The sequence below is a fragment of the Ictidomys tridecemlineatus genome, chromosome 11, assembly GCF_052094955.1.
Source record: "Ictidomys tridecemlineatus isolate mIctTri1 chromosome 11, mIctTri1.hap1, whole genome shotgun sequence".
NCBI lineage: Eukaryota > Metazoa > Chordata > Mammalia > Rodentia > Sciuridae > Ictidomys > Ictidomys tridecemlineatus.
Window position 1 is genome coordinate 51,177,052 of NC_135487.1, and position 14,215 is coordinate 51,191,266.

The 14,215-nt window shown below is 37.2% G+C and overlaps 1 protein-coding gene across 26 annotated transcripts in view; it reads left to right on the forward strand.

Annotated features, from left to right (window-relative positions):
• Lepr (leptin receptor) overlaps positions 1 to 14,215 on the forward strand; it is a 164,786-nt gene that overhangs the window by 23,695 nt on the left and 126,876 nt on the right. For 22 of the 26 annotated variants that reach the window (XR_013427850.1, XR_013427851.1, XR_013427852.1 and 19 more), the window contains 2 exons: positions 1,756 to 1,887; positions 4,367 to 4,409. The gene's annotated coding sequence lies outside the window, so the exon portion shown is untranslated. The remainder of the gene's footprint in view (positions 1 to 1,755; positions 1,888 to 4,366; positions 4,410 to 14,215) is intronic. The other 4 variants (XM_078026445.1, XM_078026446.1, XM_078026447.1 and 1 more) reach the window with 1 other exon arrangement.

Below are 14,215 nucleotides of genomic sequence, written 5' to 3' on the forward strand. Positions count from 1 at the left end.
GCCAGTCAAAAAAATGATCTGGTTGACCTGTGTTTGCAGAAGACCTTTGACCGAATCTTTGATGGACAAACAGAAAATCATGTTTCCAAGAAGGATCTATTCATAAACAAAATCCTATAGTGTCATGCCTTTTAAAATAAAAAAATGGGGAGTAAAGTTCCACATTTGCAAATACATCACTACGAAATGCAGTTTAAAAGATAAAGCAAAGGGGGTTGTGGCTCAGAGGTTGTGGCGCTTGCCTAGCATGCATGGGGCACTGGGTTCAATCCTCAGCACCACATTAAATAAAATAAAGATATTGTGTCCACCTATAATTAAAAAATAAATTAAAAAAAAGATAAAGCAAAGGGCAGCATAGGCCTCAAAGCATCAATACTACCAAACATTCATTAAGAAAAACAAAGCAAGGGTAAAATCAACTCACCAATATTCATGTATGTGGGTACTAAAAAGGCTATAGTGACTTTAAACATTTAGAAGAGACTTAACATGTTAGGAATTTAACATTGGTTTATTTCTCTCTGATTTAATATCATTAGTTCATTCACTCATTTAACTAATATTATTAAGCACTTATCATGTACAAGCATTTTGCTAAGTGTTAGGGCATAATGGAAAGCAAGATATAACTGGTATTTTATACTTTGGTTAGGGAGAGAGATAAATTAATCACATAGATAAATACATAACTACAAAGTTTGAGTATTTGCAGAAGGAAAATGGTCGAATTCTATGGAAGCATAGAATAGGAGACACCGTGCAGGTTGGAGGGTGGTCAGAGAAGGCTCTATGAAAAATGATATATTTAAGGAAAGACCTAAAGAAAAGTAGAAAAATAAAAGACTAGAAGACTAGAGGAAGGGGAAGAGTGAAGAGAAAGAGGAAATACTGGCAAATACATCAGAATAAATTATATTATATGCATATATGAATATGTCACAGTGAGCCATTATTGTGTATAACTATAATGTACCAATAAAACTATAACAGAAAAAGGGGGGAGGAGATTTACAGGCAGGAGGAACAGCATTTGGGACAGAGTATACTTTGATTTTAATAAATTTCATATTGTGAACAATTTCCAAAGTCCAAAAGAGAAACATAACATCCCGTGATATTAGAAAAATCTCATCAATTTACCTCAGTCTAGCCAGAAATGTGTCAAGAGGAAAACTTCAAAGTGGCAGATTTCATCTCTCTAGCCTGTAAACAAAAGGCCCAAGGCACTTCCCTAAGACTTGAGATCAATTTGTAATTTCTCTTTTTGTCATCCCTGAAGAATTTCCAAATTTACTCTTACTCTAGTAAGAGTAAAATATTTTTCCACCTTTATAGATATGCTATTACTAAATATAGTTCAAAAGATGAAACAAAGAGCAACTCATATCTTCAAAACCCCAGGTCTACCAAACACTAAGGGGAAAAAAAAAAAGCAAAGGATAAAATCCATTCACCAATGGTATGTTTGTGTGAGGTAGTAAAATGAAGCAACTCAGAACATATGCTGTAATTCAATAGCAGGCCTGTAGTTTGGGAGAAGGAGTGGAGTGGCTAAGGAAGTTAACATGCAATCTTTCCATTCCTAATTCTATTCCTCTGGGCCATCTAGCTGGGGCTATAAGTCAAAAGTATATAGGTATTTAAAAGAAAAAAGCATGATTTGATGCCAAAATTACCATGCTTTCAGGGCTGCTTTCCCCTGTGAAGTGTGCCCATTGACCTGAGATTACAAATAGTTCTTTTCCTTGTCAGACTTCTGCAGAGGGTATGGACTTGACCCCAATGGGGAGTGGAAAAAATGGTGAAGATCTTTCCCTGAACTCTCATCCTACTGCTGCAACTCAAATCAAGCGTTCCCCGCTGCCCAGAGAGCTCATTTTGTAGGTAAGAGAAAGCAGATGGTTTCTTAAATAGAATCTCCTCTTTAAAAGGGACTGCAGTTAGCATCTAATCCCAAACTCAAGCTATGCAGTGTAGTATTCTCCTAAACATATATGAACTCTGCCTAAGTACCCCTAGGGAGTAGTGCACTATCTCTTGAGAGTTACCATCTTTGAACATTCTTTCTTACATGGAGGCAAAGTTCATTGTTCTTTAATTTCTACAAAGAGCAGCAATAATAAAAACAAAAACAAAAAACAAATCTTTCCATGTTTGCTTTGATCACTTTCCATGTCCCAGGGCTATGCAAAGGCATTTCAAATGCATTGTTTCTAATGCTTCCAAACAGCAGCACCAGGAATGATTATCATGCACATACAGGTGAGAAAACAGGTACAAGGTCACATGGTTAGAAGAGGTGATCCAGTCTGGCCAAATTCAATGCCTAGGCACGATCCTCCCTCCCTCCCTCCCTCCTTTTCTTCCTTTCTTTCTTCCTTTCTCCCCCCAACCCCACCCTCTATCTCTCTGTTGCATGTCAGGATTGTATCCAGGGACACTTTACCACTGGAGCTATGTCCCCTGCTCCCTCCTGCCCACTCTATTTTTATAAAAATTTTGAGACAGGGTTAGGCACAATTCTTGACAACACACATAACTCTTTTTTCAAATTTGTATATTTGAAGGCACCTCTAAGAATCTGTTTTCAGCTTCCTCATTCATAACTTATATGCCATGGTTTCCAGTACTCTCAGAATAAATATGACTCTCTCCATAAAAGATATCTGTATCTGGGGCTGGAATTGTGGCTCAGTGATACAGCGCTTGCCTTGCACGTGTGAGGCACTGGGTTCGATCCTCAGCACTACGTAAAAATAAATAAGCAAAATAAAGGTATTGTGTCCACCTACAATTAAAAAAATATTAAAAATATATCTATATCTCTCTTTCTCTAACTACACACACACACACACACACACACACACACACTGAAAACTGCACTTTGTTCTCCAAATTAAATATGCATTACGAACAGACTTCCTTGAGTCTTTTTTTTTAATAAACTTTTTTTTAAGAGAGAGAGAATTTTTTAATATTTATTTTTTAGTTTTCGGCAGACACAACATCTTTATTTGTGTGTGGTGCTGAGGATCGAACCCAGCACCACGAGCATGCCAGGCAAGCGCGCTACCGCTTGAGCCACATCCCCAGCCCCTCCCTTGAGTCTTTTATGAGTGACATTTATATTGGTTAAGACATAGATACACAATATGTTGGTTAAGACATAAATTTATGTAGGTTTAACTGTGGGTTTCAACATTGACTAGTTTTTAGACTCTTAGGTATTTTTACTTCTCAAATAATCAGCTTTCTCACCTATAAGGAGGAGGGAGCAGTAAGATGATGCAGCTTACTTTTAATAATTATTGTGAAAATTGACACTGTATGTATAGTACTTAGCATAATGTCCAGCAAGCACTATGTCAAAATAAATGGTGTTACTATTATTTCTTTATTTGCAGTAAATCAAAACCTATCTAATTGATGTCAAGTCAGATTTTCCTTTTACCATGTTTGTAAATTTGGATTTTAGATATGAGAAATTTAAAAATTCATGCTAAATTTCTTTTTAAAAAATGTTCTTATTAGTTGTTGATGGACCTTTATTTATTTATGTACATATGGTGCTGAGAATCAAACCCAGTGCCTCACACATGCTAACAAGCACTCTACCACTGAGCCACAACCCCAGCCCAACCCCTAAATTTCATCTTAGTTATTTTAGTCAATAGTTCCACCTGGAATCTTGCTTCTGTCATTCAATATATTAATAACCCTTTCTAGGTTATTAATTAATTAAGATGGTTTTGAGACACCTATAGATTTACAAAATTATTATGAGTACCTTCAAGTTGTTTCTAAATTAAACAGAGAAGTCAAAGTCTATTTTCGTTTGTGATACTGTTGTCCAAGTTGTAAATGTATAGCAGCTACTGGCAACTAGGTGTGGAATCTTCCCTGTGCTCTTCTGTTTCCTGCAATTGTATCCCCCAATGATTCCTTGAGTTTTAAGCTGCCTCTGACCTATGATACTGTAGATCTTCTGATGTTGACATAGCTGAGTCTATCAACTATCTTGTAGACTGAAAACCAGGACACCTGGGGCTAAACACTACTTTCCACCAATGTACTTAAGCTGTCTGGGGCTCCATTTTTATACTTGTAAAAGTGAGCAAATATTCGCCCTTTCTTTTCTTTTGATGATATGGCAAAGATGAATTTTAAAGTAATTATAAAGGGATATTACATTCTTAAAATTGATGGCATATCATGTATAAATTTCACTGTCTAAATGTTAGCAAGATAAGTCTCTGAGCAGCTGATGTAGATGACACAAAGCCTAGGCATTTAGCATATCCATTTTAGTCATAGATTCAACATATGGACATGTCCAATAAGCTTGTTTTTTTTCATTTCTTAGGTCATGGTGAGTAGAAGATGAAAATGGATAGAGACTGCCCAAGGTAGGTAAATTAAAAGTAGCAAATAATCAATTTAAAAGGAGAGAGGAAAGACATATAAAAATTAGAAACTAAAAATTCTGCAGAAATATGAGACCAATAAGTAAATGGGAAAAGACCCCAGCTTCGAAGGTTCTGAAGAATATCACTGAATTATGTAACTCAGTACTATGATTGATGTTCAAAGTGGTTACTAGTTCTTGCATTGGAATTCTGGTTTTGTATGTTCAGTGTTCGTTGTGTTCTCTTCTGGAAGCACTGCTCTGATTTTCATTTGGATAATAACCTTTCCAAGCTGTATTTAGTTCCAAAGGAAACAACACTATGGTATTTTTCCCTCCTCTGGCCAAGTTTGAGCCTGTGGTCTAAGCCAGGTCAGTCGCCGTCTTGCAGGAATTTGGATGTTGAGCAGAGCAACACAAAACTGTTGGGCTAATTCATCCTCATGATGGTATTCTGAATAGATACTCTATTCTTCCCTTCTGTACAGAACCTTGAGACTGTGGTCCCTGACTTTTCAAGACTCGTTGTCCATTTTTCCTTAATTTGGGGGAGTGTACTAAATCATTCTAATAAAATGCTATTTGTTTGCTTAACTTAGCCAAAGGTATTTTTTGGCTGCTCACAATTTATTAATTGACACAGATTTATTCAATTTTTATTCCATATTTAATGTTTAGAAAACTACAGATATTTGTGACAAAATTAAGAATATTTCCATAAAGCATTGTTAAAATTCCAAACTTTGGCATAAAGGGATATTTCTATACTAAAGAATTTATTGATTTCCTAGCAACAGCAAATCAATTGATTTTCTAGCAATAGCATAGTTGTAATAGCCTACAAATCCAACAATTGATTATGTATTATTTTTGTAGCTTAAATATATCTTGCTTAACATATTCTTTCTGATTAGGTTCTTATTAAAATGTTGGTAGATGACATAGAAACTGCCTGGGGATGTGTCTAAAATGAATATGCTTTTAGTTGTGAACAAAACACTGAACCTTTAACATATGTTGCCATCTGTTTGTACTGGTTGTGCTAAGTGCTGAGACAAAGCAGTGGACAGGGAGGACACAAACAGCTCCTGACCCTGCAGAGCTTGTGGTATAGTAGCCCCGTGACTGTGCACTGAACAAAAGGAAGAATTGCCTTTGCTCCTGATAAGCTGCTTTCCCACGTCTTTGGCCATGAATTTCTCCAGCCTCGAAAATCAAATGTCAGCGTATTAGCTACATCCCTTTTCTATTCTATATCCTGTTCCTTTTCCAAGGTCCGGATTGAACAGAGAGTTCTCCATTAAGCTTTTCATAGTAACCACAATAGTGATGACAGTGAAACATGTATTGAGCACCATGCTAACCTCTCGACAAGGATTACATCACTTATTTCTCACTGTGTGCTTCGAGCTATTTATGCACGACTCTTTGACTATTGAATTGGTGAAAACTTTGGGAAGATTTAAAAATGGAATATGGAATGCCCAGAATCACCAGGATCTGTTAAAGCCTAGAATCTAAAATATAAGTGGGAAGGAAACAGATTTATATTTAACCATGCATCAGAATTGCTGGGGGAGTTGTGTGTATGTGTGTGTGTGTGTGTGTGTGTGTGTGTGTGTGTGTGTGTGTGTTATTTTAAAGTAGAGATACCTTCTCAAGATTCCAGCTGAAAAGACACACGCATACATACAGAATTCAGTCCATTCAGATCTAGAGATAATCATAAAGAGCACTTGGTTGTGATTCCATTCTTCTTCTCCTCCCCCTCCCCCTCCCCCTCTTCCGCCTCCTCCCCCTCTCTTCCTCCTCCCTCCCCCTCCTCCTCCCTCCTCCTCCTCCTCCTCTTCTTTTTCTTCTTCTTCTTCTTCTCCTCCTTCTCCTCCTCCTTCTTCTTCTCCTCCTCCTCCTCCTCCTCCTCCTCCTCCTCCTCCTCCTCCTCCTCCTCCTCCTCTTCTTCTTCTTCTTCTTCTTCTTCTTCTTCTTCTTCCCTTCTTCTTTCTCTTCTTCTCATTCTCCTTCTCTTTCTCCTTCTTCTTCTTCTGTAGCTGTAAAGTTTAAAACATGATTTTAGGAGAAATGTCAACTTATCAATGAGATCTTCCCTGATCACCTTATTTAAAATTTTAACCCATCCCATTCACATTAATGCTTAAGTGGTTTCCACAGAATGTGCTTATTAATTACCTTTCATTTTTCTCCACCGGAGTAGCTTATACCTCTACCCACAAGAATGTCAGCTCCATAATGGTGGAGAGTTTTGTCAGCTTTGTTCATTATAGCAGCTACAGCCCCTGCAAGGATGCCTGGCATAGAGGGGCACTCTTTTTAATTTTTTTTAATTGTAGATGGACACAATACCTTTATTTTATTTATATGTGGTGTTGAGGATCGAACCCAGTGCCTTCCACATGCAAGGCGAGCACTCTACCACTGAGCTACACCCCAGCCCTAGAGGGGCACTCTTTATCCAATAATGAATACATGAAAGAATTCAAAGGCCAAAGTACCCTTCAGAAATTCAGTACTGTTTCCCCTCCTATGAGAAGTGGAAGGCAGTACTGTATCAGTAAAATCTTTTTGGTGGATAGAATCGTGGAGCCTCACTGCCTCGCAGAGGGCACTGTGTCAGGAGCCTTGCAATACCCAGGCAGTGCCTACTGTGTCTGGGGCCACCTGGTCAACAGCAGGTGTTACACACAAGAGCAAGGCCATGAGGAAAGAGCTCTCCTGACCTCAGATGGGTTCAATGAGTGTTTAATAAACATACTCAGCTGTTGGTTTCAGCACTTGTGCATATAACTTGTCTGTATTACAACTTCTGGGATTTGTTCAGGGCCATTTCCTGGTTCCTTCAGATCCCAGCTTTCTGCCACCCATATTGTCTAATTTTTGAACTTTTGAAGAGCAGAGTACTGCTTTCAGTGCCATTTAGTCATTTCCTGCAGCTCTTCGTCTCTTTAGAGTAGCTTTTAAAGTTACTATGATCATTTTGGATATAGGACATTGGATTTCTATTTTTATTCAACTAAATAAATGGAAGCCACAAAACATGCAAGCTGCACTCTTATTCAACTGGAGGTTGGTTTTGAAATCATTCTCTAATTACCCGATGTCTTTCCAAATCAGACAGATCTGAAGGTAAAAAATTTGGAATTAAAGACACAGAAAGACATGAAGCCCCTCTTATAAGAATTAAGGGGAGTAGAGTTTCAAGGAAAATCACCAGGGCTTAGATTCAGATGTGGATCCCAATGACAGCTCTGTCAATTATTAGCCCTGCAAGTTCCACGTTGAGTTGGATAATGGGGCTGTCATCTCAGTTCACAAGCTTCAGGTCTGTTGTGTAGAATTATAAATATGGAAATCACAATGAAAACTGCATATATGTCCAAGCTAAAAAGCACTCTAATTTTGCTGAACACTGAAGAATGAAGGTGGGTTGGTAAGAAGAGGGAATTTGAAGGCATCTAGCATTAATTTTCCCATCTAGCATTAATTTTGCCTAAGTGGTTTCTAAGCCATCCACGTTCATTCTCTTGCTCATTTGTCTGCAGTTCAACTGTACCAGTGGATCCACTCTTCAGTTACAGGTTTGAGAAAAGTAGTTACTGCCTACACCAATGGACACTGTGTGGGGACCAAGAATATCTTTACTCACTCCTGTTACTGAAAACCTGGAGCTGGAATAAGTCTTAACTTTTTTAAATAGAAAAGGAAAAAATAAAATAGTGTCTATGGTGGAAAAATACAACAGAATAATGAAAAAGATACCTATCAAGAGGACTTGTCTAGGTGGGGCTCCTTGGGTTACTTGACTTCAAGGTTGTGGGTCATGTAGGCTGGTTTTCATGCTACTGGTTGTAATTGGGTTTTCTCATGCAATTCCCATCATTCTGAGACAGATGGCTAATGAAGATGGCTTTTCATGGCAAAGACAAAGTTCAAGAAGGAAACTAATTGATACAAAAGTATTGAGGCCCAAACTTCAATCATATCCTCTAGCACTCCATTGGCCAAAACAGGTCAAATTATTAAGACCAATATCAGAAGGGTTGAGAAGTACATGTCACCATAATGAGGCCTGAGAGTGTGACTTGCTAAATATTAATCTAAACCTTCACAGATGTTCTTTGAATGGGACTATGTTTAAAAGTGCTTGTTAATCTCTTAGAAATTCCCAGTGTATAGGTTTATTAAAGGTTCTGGTGAGTCTTGTTCTAAACAAACTTGTTTGATTTCATTTGGCTGAGTGCTTCCCAATTTATGTTTTACCTCTACTTCACAAAGACAATTTTTATTTCATGGAACCAGATTTTTGCTGAATACCCATTGGGAAATTCTGTTTCCAAGTATGGAATTATACAAATATTAAGAGCACTGGTTCTGGATCAGAATTGTGTCTCTGAGTTATTTTAAACACCTGAAATTCTTGGGTAGATAGTAGCTTATGGTAGATTGAATTGTGATTCTGGGATTTGGAGATGGATGCACAACTTGGATGGAAGCTGTGATGGGAAAGAAGTAGTTACTAGCAGGTTGAACCAGACAGAATCCAGCTGAGGGTTCTCATTGATAGTTTTTGCACAGTCCTGGTAGAAAATAGCCCACTATCACAGGGTTTGCTTAGGTGATATTGAGGATAAAGCCTCAGGCTGGTGGAAGAAATCATGGATGTGTGATTTGTCAAATTGTTTTTACCTTTTCCCCTTCTAGACATATTTCACAAGTACATAATAATACCAGGGAACATATTTTGCCATGAAAATAAAGCTTTAAGTTGTGTAGTGAATGAGAAAAGTTTTTATATATCAAGGTATAATTAGTCAATGAATTGATTAATATAGGATCTATCTCACTTTGGAGATTACAATGCTGTTAAGGAAAATGACACTGAGATCTGAATTGGAGGGAAAGAAGCCCAGAGACGAGGTTAGAAAGAAGAAAAAAGAAAGATACACTGCAAAGGAATCATTCATTAGGGTCAACTAAGGACAAATGAACTTTGTGTTAAAGTATTTTGCTTTGTGGGTTTTAGAAAGAATTGCGTTTCTTTAATACAGATTTATAAAGAATTTTCTTTCCCAGAGGTACATGAAGCAAAGTATTGCTACAGCTTCCACAGAATGTTAGTAAATCAGAGCAGGCAGGATTTTGAAGATTATATATCCTAACACTATAATTTTTTTAAAAAAAGAGAGAGAGAGAATTTTTAATATTTTATTTTTTAGTTTTCGGCGGACACAACATCTTTGTTTGTATGTGGTGCTGAGGATGGAACCTGGGCCGCACACATGCAAGGCGAGCGCACTACCGCTTGAGCCACTTCCTCAGCCCTAATTTTTTTTAATCTATTTTTTTTATTATTAGTTGTTCCAAACATTACAAAGCTCTTTACATATCATATTTCATACATTTGATTCAAGTGAATTATGAACACTATAAATTTAAAAATGAGACAATTAAGCCATAGAGAAGAAAATAAAGCTCAAGATTATTCAGTTGGAAGAGAATAATCTGGAAATGGACCTAGTCTTATAGCTTTCAGTATAGGACACTTTTTATACAACAATAGCAGCATTATTAAATAGTAATAATTATGGAGAATTATTAAGCCAGCCACAGCTCTAAGTAGTTTACATGGACTATCCCTTTTCTGCCCCATAATAACCCAATGGGTAGCTATCCCCTTTATATAGATTAGGAAATGGAGACTCAGAGAGGTTAAAAACTTGAACCCAAGAATTACCTATAAAGGAGTGATAAGAGACAGGATACATCATGAAGCAATTTCCAAAACAAGTCTGGCATTCATCAACCCCAGTTCCAGAAATATCCATCTGACAAAAGACAGGAAAATACTTGATATCTCTTCACCTGCTCAAATAGAAAATGGACTTAGAGGAGATCTTTTATGCCCCTTTAAAGCTGCTTTCTAATAAAGAGTGCATATTTCCTCATCTTTAAATCCACCATCAAACTCAACCATCCTCCTCTTCATCCGTTAAATACTAAACTATGACCCCCCCCTCCCCAAACAATTGGGTAGAAAGTAGAAGACAATCAGCAGCTTTCATTGCATTCTAAGAACATAACTCCGAGGAACATGGTCCTAAAGTTTTAAGTTCAAAGGAGGAAACTTGATCTTAGTGGGTACTTAACCAGTCAGCTCACTAAAAAATAAATATGTAAGTAAGTAAATAAATGCAGACAAAATAAATAGACGAACAAAATTTAAAAAAAATAAAATAAACCACTTGAGTGGAAGAATCATATTAGCTATGAAAAGAAGAGGTAGGCCCAAAGAAGTTAGGTTTGGAAGAAGTGAAGTCATAAACCCGCCCTGTAGTAATAGATTTGAGAAAAGGAGTCAAGCCACCTGATGGACAAGGAAAACTCCACCCTCCCCACCTACTGAGAACATGGAGAGGAATAACTCTTGCTTTATTCAAGGGGTAGAAAAGAAAAATAAAAGAGTCCCCACATACTGTGCAACATTGAAAAGAAACAGCATCAAGAAGACTGGGGGTTGGGCAGAAAAAGAGTTACTTATATGAAAAAAAAGCTGCTCTGGGATGCAGAAGAATATTTAAGAAATAGTTTGGTACATTCAGAAAAGCACAAGAAGATGTGGTGCCTACAAACCAGAAGCACAAGGCCTGCCTGGGGTATTGCAAGCTGCAAGGAGGCAGGTTGTTAAAGAGCACAGCAATGTAAGATAACAGAGAAGGACTCCTAATCTCTGAAAGTAGGCTAAAAAAGAATTCAGGTATCCAAGTCATCCAATAAGTCCTAATCTATAATGAAATTATAAAATACCTATAGCTGAATACCTTCAATTTTCTATCAAAATTTGCTGAAAGTAGCTAAAGCAGAAGAAATGTATAGGTTTGCATACATTTTCTGACAGGAAAAAGCAATACTAAAAAATAAATTAGCAAAGACTGGAAGAAACTATAAAAAGAGAAAAGTAAGCCCCAAACCAAAACTAGGAAGTATATTATGGAACGTAAAGATAAAATTATAGTAAAATAAAACAAAAGAGAGAATAACATCCAAAGGCAATACTTTAAATTTTGACCATAAAAATATTAGCTATAACAAAATAACAAAACAGCTAATATTTAGTACTTACTTGCATTGTTACTAAGTTATTCATTTATATTAATTGATCATTTATTTGTCTTAACTCAATGGAGGAAGGCATTATAATTATCCTCATTTACAATAGAGGGAAACAAAGCTAAGTGGCTTATCAAAGCTTATGCGACTAGAAATGCAGAGGTAGAATCTGAACAAGGATATTTGGTTCACTCTCTCTCTGTGTGTGTGTGTGTGTGTGTGTGTGTGTGTGTTTGTGTGCTAGGGATTGAACATATAGGTACTTATAAATGTATAAATAGGCATTTATAGGTATAAATACCTATAGGTATTTATAAATGTATCAATGTTAAGAATGTGCCGTAGCAGTAAGCAACACTCCCAGCCCCTGTTTCATTCTTAAATAAGACAGAAAGCCTCCAGCAAGGCTGATAAGAAAAGAAGACATGAATAAGCAAAATGTACAATAAAAAGGAAAAGGAAAAATGAGAATATTTTGAATAGCTAGCTTATATTTAATAAATGTGTGAGGAATATGTTAGTTTTCTAGGGCTACCAAAATGAAATATCACAGACCACGTGGCCTATGCAACAGAAATTTATTTTTCACAGTTCTGGAGGTGTTAGGTCTAAGATCAAGGTGCCTGTAGGTTTGGTTTTCCTGAGGCCTCTCTCCTTGGCTTGCAGAAGCCCTGCTAACAGCATCCTCAGCATCCTCATGTACTCTTTTCTCCTTGTGTAGGCACACCTGCTGCTAAATTTCTTTGTGTAGCAGATCTCCTTATTTTATAAAGGACACCAGTCAGATTGATTAAAGGTCTACACTAAAGGCCTCATTTTAACTTAATCATTTATTTGAAGAACTTATCTCTAAACATATGTTTGTTTACCTGAAATGCCAGGCAGAAGTTTAATATTAAAGATGTCAGAAACTACTTGATTTAAGTTCTTGATTTCAAACAAATTGAGTGCAAATTATAGGTATGCCACTCAAAATTTAACTTTGAGCAATTTACTTAACTCCCCTGAGTCTCAATGTCCTCAACCATAAAATATTTCTTCATCTTTAAAACCAGGAAGAATAATGATAAAATTCAAAGCAGTCAGTACATATTCATATTATATAAACTATGTAACAAATTATTGCTAAATGTTCACTATGAGTCACACATTGCACTAGGCTAAATGCCTTAAGTCTATTATTTTTTCTTTTTATCATTATGTGAACTAAGTGCTGTGATTCTATCTACTTCCAAATAAAGAAAAAGGTATAGGCCAGACAGGAGTGAGCCAGACTGAAACACATTGGCAGGTTTCTAAGTCAGCATTAAAACCCTGGTGTTTGTTGCTTCCCTCTGTTGTCATCCAGAGTATTGCCTGTCACAGATGATCTTCAAGGTTGTTTACATAAATCCTTTATTGCATCACAGGCAGAGACACACACATATACTCAGAGAGATCAGCCCATTTCCCTTTCTGATTAGAAGTGGTGTCATTTCTCAGTATTGTTCTAAAAACAGATTAGTCACAATAGATCCTATAGTGCTTCTATTACGGATTTGTACAGTCAGCCTACAACATGGCTTATAAAAATGTTCTTTCAGAGCCACGGTGGCTCTCTTTGAACATTTGCACAATGTCTTTAGTACAGAGAGTACATCTATGAAGATCAAGGATGGGGAATAACGTAATGAAGCCTATTGGGAAGCCCTCTCTGCGGTCAACTGTAGTTTCAGATGTTGTCATTCTGTTTCTGAACTCCATTCTGTGAAGCTCCATTTTGGAATCAGAGTGTTTTTTTTTGTTTGGTTGGGTTTTTGTTTGTTTGTTTGTTTTTGTTTTTAATTGTAGATGGACACAATACCTTTATTTTTATGTGGAGCTGAGGATCAAACCCAGTGCCTCACACATTCTAGGCAGATGCTCTGTTACTGAGCTACAGCCCCAGCCCCTGGAATCATGGAGTTTAAAGAGACTAGCAAATGCTTTAGTTCCATCTTCTCCCCCATGCTAGAATCACTTCAACACTATTCTTGATAGTTACTGCCACTTGCTGTGGTTGAGGAGCTAGGTAAAGCATCCTGGAATCTTCCATTTCATTTCTGGAGTCCACCAGTGGTTGCATAGTTCTTTTTTTCTGTCATTTTCATTTTCGATCTGAGTTCTGCCTTCAAAACAGCATAGAATAAATAATAATCTCTTCTCAAGCATGAGTTCCATGTGGCGAGAGACCACTTATTATAAGGAAACAGATAAATAAGTGGTTGAATGAATAACTTCTGAATGGCTGCTTTAGGCAGTAATGGTTCTAACATTTACCCTGCCATACTTGGCTACAACTGGTTTGACTAAGGGTAAACATCTGATTTAGTCTGGGCCAATCAGATTCATTTCTGGGGGAATTTGGAATTAGACCTATTTCTGGGGAAATGAGCGGAAAGGTGGGACGTTGAAGCTGGAAGTAAGGACAAAACTAGACGCCACTCAAAGTTCCTGGCAGAACCAAGAGATTCTTTACACAGATTCAAAACACAGGTGAGAAACACTCTGGGAGAGTGAGGTGAACTGTGGACCTGATTGTTTCCCTGCCTGTGGCTCCAATTTCCATGAGGGTCAGGTGTTCTTTGTGTCTGTGAGAGTAATTATTATCTCCCCCAGAGGGACAGTTACATACACATGGAATGGAGTTGGCCTAGGTTAGTTCTG